Source organism: Diuraphis noxia, unplaced genomic scaffold (assembly GCF_037042655.1).
Source record: "Diuraphis noxia isolate RWA-SAM2 unplaced genomic scaffold, SU_Dnox_SAM2 contig0001, whole genome shotgun sequence".
Taxonomy (NCBI): Eukaryota; Metazoa; Arthropoda; class Insecta; order Hemiptera; family Aphididae; genus Diuraphis; species Diuraphis noxia.
Genome location: NW_028301711.1, coordinates 110,735,001 through 110,742,500, shown reverse-complemented (window position 1 = coordinate 110,742,500; position 7,500 = coordinate 110,735,001). Strand labels below are relative to the sequence as shown.

At 62.1% G+C, this 7,500-nt stretch overlaps 3 non-coding genes across 3 annotated transcripts in view; all 3 read right to left on the bottom strand.

Moving 5' to 3' along the window:
* LOC149063320 (large subunit ribosomal RNA) overlaps nucleotides 1-1,850 on the bottom strand; it is a 4,199-nt gene extending 2,349 nt beyond the window's left edge. The window contains exon 1 of the ribosomal RNA XR_016190009.1: nucleotides 1-1,850. This exon is cut by the window's left edge and continues 2,349 nt beyond it. This is a non-coding gene — a ribosomal RNA (large subunit ribosomal RNA).
* A 402-nt stretch (nucleotides 1,851-2,252) lies between these two features.
* LOC149063319 (5.8S ribosomal RNA) lies at nucleotides 2,253-2,410 on the bottom strand. The gene has a single exon (XR_016190058.1). It is a non-coding gene; the product is annotated as a 5.8S ribosomal RNA (ribosomal RNA).
* Nucleotides 2,411-2,622: 212 nt separating this feature from the next.
* LOC149063318 (small subunit ribosomal RNA) lies at nucleotides 2,623-5,110 on the bottom strand. Its single transcript, XR_016189990.1, has one exon. It is a non-coding gene; the product is annotated as a small subunit ribosomal RNA (ribosomal RNA).
* Nucleotides 5,111-7,500: the final 2,390 nt, after the last annotated feature.

The window sequence follows — 7,500 nt, the reverse complement described above, 5'->3', positions numbered from 1 at the left end:
TTCGCCCGTGGTACGAGGATCTCTCCCCGGGCTTAGGATCGACTGACTCTTGGACAACGGCTGTTCACAAGAAACCCTTCTCCACGGCAGCCCCCGAGGGCCCCTCTCGAGTATTTGCTACTACCACCAAGATCTGCACCGACGGCGGCTCCAGGCGGTCTCGCGACCTGCCCTTCGACGCACACCGCCGCGCCATCCTACTCGTCGGGGCTTGCCGGGACCGGCCGCCGCGAGCGACGACCGGCCCCACTGTGCCGCCGACGGCCGAGTATAGGCACGACGCTCCAGCGCCATCCATTTTCAGAGCTAGTTGCTTCGGCAGGTGAGTTGTTACACACTCCTTAGCGGATTCCGACTTCCATGGCCACCGTCCTGCTGTCATCAGCAACCAACGCCTTTCATGGTCTCTGAATACGCGTCGATTTCGGCGCCTTAACTCGGCGTTCGGTTCATCCCGCAGCGCCAGTTCTGCTTACCAAAAATGGCCCACTAAGCGCCTAGGGTTCCGTCGCCGGCTTCGCACGCGGTTCACGCGGTGTACCAGGTAAAGCCGGCGATCTCACCCATTTATAGTTTGAGAATAGGTTGAGGTCGTTTCGGCCCCAATGTCCTCTAATCATTCGCTTTACCGTATGAGACATCCTCCGTGTTACGAGCGGGTTGTTACCGCGCCGTACAGCGCGGAGTCCCACCGGCGTCCGTACGCCCGCGAACGGGCGGGACACATCGGCGCCAGCTATCCTGAGGGAAACTTCGGATGGAACCAGCTACTAGATGGTTCGATTAGTCTTTCGCCCCTATACCCAGCTCAGACGATCGATTTGCACGTCAGAATCGCTGCGGACCTCCATCAGGGTTTCCCCTGACTTCATCCTGGCCAGGCATAGTTCACCATCTTTCGGGTACCAACGTGTGCGCTAAGGGTGCGCCCCCGGACGGCCGGAGCCGACCTGGCGGAGACGCCCCCGGACTGCGGACCAGCGCGACTTTGAACGCCGGTGGGTTCGGTCGCTAGGCCATCGTCCGCACCGTAAACGGTTCACTTTCATTGCGCCAAACGTGGTTTTTCGTGAGATCACCGTTGACTCGCGCACACGTTAGACTCCTTGGTCCGTGTTTCAAGACGGGTCGGAAAGTAGCCCGAAACTCGTCGCCGACCGACGGGACCCCGCCTGCGACGGGGCCGCGTCGACGGTTCATGCCGTCGGGCGAGCCGACCAGGAGCACCGGGGTTCGGCGCGAACGGTCACGCCGAGGCGCGACCGCCGCGACGAACCGCCACCCGGGCCCTTCGGCCGGCGCCCAACGAGTCGCGACGTCCGCTGACCGAGCGAAAGATCCGGCCGGCGGTGAGACCACCGACCGTGAATTCGCCCGGCGGGGACTCGCGGGCTCTGTCCGTTTACACCCGAACGGTTTCACGTTCTTATGAACTCTCTCTTCAAAGTTCTTTTCAACTTTCCCTCACGGTACTTGTCCACTATCGGTCTCGTGGCCGTATTTAGCCTTAGATGGAGTTTACCACCCGCTTCGGGCTGCACTCTCAAGCAACCCGACTCGAAGGCGCGGTCCGATCCCGGAACGCTGTGACGGCCTCTACTGGCCTGGCACCATCTGCGGGCCATGGCCCCGTTCAAGGGAGACTTGGACCGTCACGTGCGCCCCGGCAACGAGGCCGGCCCGTACGCCACAACTCCCATACGTGCCGCGACACAAAAGTGCGCGGCGGGATTCGGCGATGGGCTTTTCCCTGTTCGCTCGCCGCTACTGGGGGAATCACGGTTGTTTTCTTTTCCTCCGCTTATTAATATGCTTAAATCCGGCGGGTAGTCCCGCCTGATCTGAGGTCGGAACAAGTGTGTGGTACGTGTGGTGGTGGTAACTGGTGCGCGGGTCCGCGCTCCGTCCGCGCGGCGACGGTCCGCGTCCGCTTCTCGGTTGCCGGAGAGGTGGCGTCTCGAGGACGACTCTCAGCCGACCCGGCCGCGCTCTCGCGCGGCGGGCGGACGGGGACGTGCCGTTCGACGGCGCGAGAACCCGTGACTGTTTGCCGTCACAACTTGGGCGGACGACCGGGGGCAGCCGCGAGCGGTAGCCCGCGTTTTCCCCGGTCGAGCCGCCAAACTCGCGCGGGCGCGGCGTGCGGCCGACGGGCGCGCGGGCGCCGGTCCCCGTGAGGACCGGACGCGGCGCGCGCGCTCCGCCGGACGCCTGCCGTGCCGGCGCATCGGTCTGGCCGAGTATCCGGTATACGACCCTCAGACAGGCGTGGCCCGGGACCCGCGGGTCACCGAGGCCGCAATGTGCGTTCGACTGGTCGATGTTCGTATAACCTGCGGATTACACGACGACGCGCAGATAGCTGCGGTCTTCATCGATCCACGAGCCAAGTGATCCGCCGTTCGGGGTCGGGTGTTTGTTTTTTTTTTTTTTCGTTTACACAATCGTCTTCCGACGACGGTAACCATCTTTCGGTCGACTCTCGGTCGGGGGTCGCGGCGCGCGGGCGGTCGGCGGACGACAACCGTGCGCGGTTGTCGCGCGCGAGCGCACGCGGCCACGGGGTCGGATTAGGCGCGCGCGAGACCGGCAAGCGAGTCGCCGGCGCCGCGGGCCCGTCTCTAATGATCCTTCCGCAGGTTCACCTACGGAAACCTTGTTACGACTTTTACTTCCTCTAAACGGCCGAGTTCGGTCATCTTCCCGGTCGCGCGACGACCCAGCCCCCGAGGGGGCCGAATAACGCGCGTCCAGTCCGAAGACCTCACTGCGGTCGTTCAATCGGTAGTAGCGACGGGCGGTGTGTACAAAGGGCAGGGACGTAATCAACGCGAGCTGATGACTCGCGCTTACTGGGAATTCCTCGTTCACGTGGAAAAATTGCAAGCCACGATCCCTAAGCACGAAGGAGGTTCAGCGGGTTACCCGGAAGCCTGTCGGCCCAGGAATGTTAACACACGCTGATTCCTTCAGTGTAGCGCGCGTGCGGCCCAGAACATCTAAGGGCATCACAGACCTGTTATCGCTCAGTCTCGTGCGGCTATTTTCGTCCGCCGCCTGTCCCTCTAAGAAGAGTTTAAGCTCCTGGGAGCCGGCGGTAGCCCTAGTAACGTATCGTGATCCGCCGGCGACGGCCGCGAACGCGGCGCGCTTCACCGCGGAGCCCAGCGCACGACTGACGCACGGCGACCGGAGGTTGCCCCCCGACCCCCGCACGCCCGCCGCACGCCGGGACGCGGATGGCGCGGCCGCGCCCGACGACCGCCGTGGACGACGGGCGAACGCGTTCGGGGATACCGGGCCGAGCCGACGGGAACGCGAACGCAGACGGCCGAAACCGCCGGCGCCGCGCCCACGCCGACCCGGGTTTACCCGCCTAGTTAGCAGGACAGAGTCTCGTTCGTTATCGGAATTAACCAGACAGATCGCTCCACCAACTAAGAACGGCCATGCACCACCACCCACCGAATCAAGAAAGAGCTCTCAATCTGTCAATCTTTCCGGTGTCCGGGCCTGGTGAGGTTTCCCGTGTTGAGTCAAATTAAGCCGCAGGCTCCACTCCTGGTGGTGCCCTTCCGTCAATTCCTTTAAGTTTCAACTTTGCAATCATACTTCCCCCGGAACCGAAAAGCTTCGGTTTCCCGGAAGCTGCCCGCCGGGTCGTTAATGAAACGCCGGCGGATCGCTAGCTGGCATCGTTTACAGTTAGAACTAGGGCGGTATCTGATCGCCTTCGAACCTCTAACTTTCGTTCTTGATCATACGAGAACGTACTTGGCAAATGCTTTCGCGTCAGTTCGTCTCGAGACGATCCAAGAATTTCACCTCTAACGTCTCGGTACGAATGCCCCCGCCCGTCTCTGTTGATCATTACCTCCGGTCCCGAAAACCGGCCCGGCGGGACGCGCGGGCGACTGGCGCCCGCGGCCCGGCGGCCCGCGCACGGAAACGCCCCGGAGGGCGGTTTCGCGCGCCCGCGAAGGGCGGAGATGCGCGGGACCGAGGTCTTGTTCCATTATTCCATGCGACCAGTATTCAGGGCCTTTTGACGAGACGGCCGTGAAGCCGCCCCGCCAGATTTGAGCCTGCTTTGAGCACTCTAATTTGTTCAAAGTAAACGTGTCGGCCCGCCGACGGCACTCGGTGAAGAGCACCGCGCAGCAAGATTGGAGTAGGCGGCCGCCGTCGTCGAACCCCGACGGCCGCGCGACGCGTGGCCGCGCGGCGCGCCGGGAGCACGAGACACGTGTCCGCCTGCCGACAATACGTCCGGCCGACGTGCCGGTAACTAACACCCCGAGACGGCTGACGAGCGCGACGGCGACCGCGCCGACGGGACACGTGGTCCCGCGGCACGGCCGGCCGCGACACGCCGGACCGCCAGGGTGGTCCGGCACCGCCCAGACACAGATCCGACTACGAGCTTTTTAACCGCAACAACTTTAATATACGCTATTGGAGCTGGAATTACCGCGGCTGCTGGCACCAGACTTGCCCTCCAATTGATCCTCGTTTAAAGGTTTTAAAGTGTTCTCATTCCGATTACGGGGCCTCGGATGAGTCCCGTATCGTTATTTTTCGTCACTACCTCCCCGTTCCGGGAGTGGGTAATTTGCGCGCCTGCTGCCTTCCTTGGATGTGGTAGCCGTTTCTCAGGCTCCCTCTCCGGAATCGAACCCTGATTCCCCGTTACCCGTTACCACCACGGTAGGCATGGAACCTACCGTCGACAGTTGATAAGGCAGACATTTGAAAGATGCGTCGCCGGTACGGAGACCGTGCGATCAGCTCGAAGTTATTCAGAGTCACCAGGTCTTTGCGCGGGCCGCGATCGGGACGCGCACGAAGCGCGCCGCGACGGGCCGGTTTTGATCTAATAAAAGCGTTCCTCCCGCGCGCGACGCCCGAGAGCGCCGCGACGGTCGGAACTCTGTCGGCATGTATTAGCTCTAGAATTACCACAGTTATCCAAGTAACTTGGGTACGATCTAAGGAACCACAACTGATTTAATGAGCCTTTCGCGGTTTCACCTTAATGCGGCTTGCACTGAGACATGCATGGCTTAATCTTTGAGACAAGCATATGACTACTGGCAGGATCAACCAGGGATCTCGGGTTTACTGCTACCGCGCCCCGCGACCGCCACGCGCGTGGCGGCCTGGGACGCGTGCGTCCGAGCGCCGGTCCGACGCCCCGCGGAAGGGGGCGGCGAGCCGACGCCGAGGGCGATCGCGTGGCCGGGACCGCTGTGGGTCACGGCCGCGCGACCGACCGCGGTTCAACAACAACAAAATGTGTGTGTGGTGTGGTCGGCACACGGAGTGCGACACGTTGACGAGACGGACCGGGTGACGGTCGACCGCCGGGTTCGGGTGACGGTGTGTGCACGGGTCCCCGGCGAGCGTACCGAGACCGGCTCTCGCCCGATTCGTAACGGCCCCCAGCCGAGATCGAGGGGGAAGCCGGGACGCGACGCGAAGTCCGCCGTCCCGTGGCTTCGCCCCGGCGACCGCCGGGCGCGGCGACGATGGCCGGCCGCGGCGGGAATGTTCTGGCGTCGAGTGTTCGTGACACGCGGAACGGTAACGGGAGTCGTCATCGGTGTGGATTGGCGCGCGCCGCGCAAACACCGGCTGGTGGACGCGCGGCGCCGGTTGAGTTTCGCCACTCGGATTGCGAGATGGGTCGGCGGCCGAAACGCGGACGCGTGTCACCTTCCGCCGGCTCTCACCGGACCGGCCACTCAACCGACGGTGTCCCGCGTACGTGGACGACCGTCAGTTGGCGGCGACCGGTGGGCGCCGCGAGGTGTACGCGCCGTCTTCGGCGTCGCCCGTGGCTTTGCTGTTGTGGTGTTCGTGATCGGCGGCCGGCCGTCGACTGCAACGCCGACGACCGAACCGCTCACAAATTTACAAAATCCCGGGTTTTTCCACCTTAATGGCGTAGCGTCGTTCGTGTAACAGTGGACGCGCGCCCGTGGACTACCGCAATCCGCGCCCGTATCGGATCCCCCCGCCCGAACACTAATACCCCCGCCACAATCGCATTTCGCCTAACGTTGTTACAAGTCGTCGACCACCGTACGCACGCCGCTTGGCGGCACGGCACGAAAAAAAGTGGCGGGACGCAAATCTAGCCGGCCGACCACCTACGACACCGACCACCGGGCGCGCGGATTGGGACAGTGATAATACATTTCGTCTAACCGACCACCCGTAATGGCGTAGCGTCGCTCGTGCAACAGTGGACGCGCGCCCGTCAACTACCGCAATCGGCGCGCGTATCGGTTCCCCCCACCCGAACACTAATACCCCCGCCGCAATCGCACAATCGAAAAATATTTAAAAATCGCATCACGTCCGTCGGACCTACTATTCCTGATAGTATTCGGTGCGCCCGACGAGATCACCTCTTTGGTTCGTCCACCGAACACCGACCGATAACGAGTTATTGGGTTTGGAAAAAATCGCGATCCAAAAACTCCGGTTTCGAAACCCCGTGCAACGTCGACGTCCGGGCAGCCCGCATGCGACCTACCCCGGCTCGACGGACCACCGTGGACGGTCGACTGGAAAATAAAACGTGTTCATCGTAAACGACGTTAGGACGCGCGTAACAGTGCTACGTAATTTTTTTTCACCCGACCACCCGACATGAACAAATCTTCTCCCGTCCCACCGACCGCGGTCTACCCGGGCAACCCCGAGCGCATTTCGTCTAACCGACCACCCGTGACGTTGTTACAAGTCGTCGACCACCGTACGCACGCCGCTTGGCGGCACGGCACGAAAAAAAATGGCGGGACGCAAATCTAGCCGGCCGCCATGCGGTCCCGAGTAGCAGTACCGGCCGACCGCCTACGACACCGACCACCGGGCGCGCGGATTGGGACAGTGATAATACATTTCGTCTAACCGACCACCCGTAATGGCGTAGCGTCGCTCGTGCAACAGTGGACGCGCGCCCGTCAACTACCGCAATCGGCGCGCGTATCGGTTCCCCCCACCCGAACACTAATACCCCCGCCACAATCGCACAATCGAAAAATATTTAAAAATCGCATCACGTCCGTCGGACCTACTATTCCTGATAGTATTCGGTGCGCCCGACGAGATCACCTCTTTGGTTCGTCCACCGAAAACCGACCGTTAACGAGTTATTGGGTTTGGAAAAAATCGCGATCCAAAAACTCCGGTTTCGAAACCCCGTGCAACGTCGACGTCCGGGCTGCCCGCATGCGACCTACCCCGGCTCGACGGACCACCGTGGACGGTCGACTGGAAAATAATACGTGTTCATCGTAAACGACGTTAGGACGCGCGTAACAGTGCTACGTAATTTTTTTTCACCCGACCACCCGACATGAACAAATCTTCTCCCGTCCCACCGACCGCGGTCTACCCGGGCAACCCCGAGCGCATTTCGTCTAACCGACCACCCGTGACGTTGTTGCAAGTCGTCGACCACCGTACGCACCCGCGTAAATCGAACGCTGC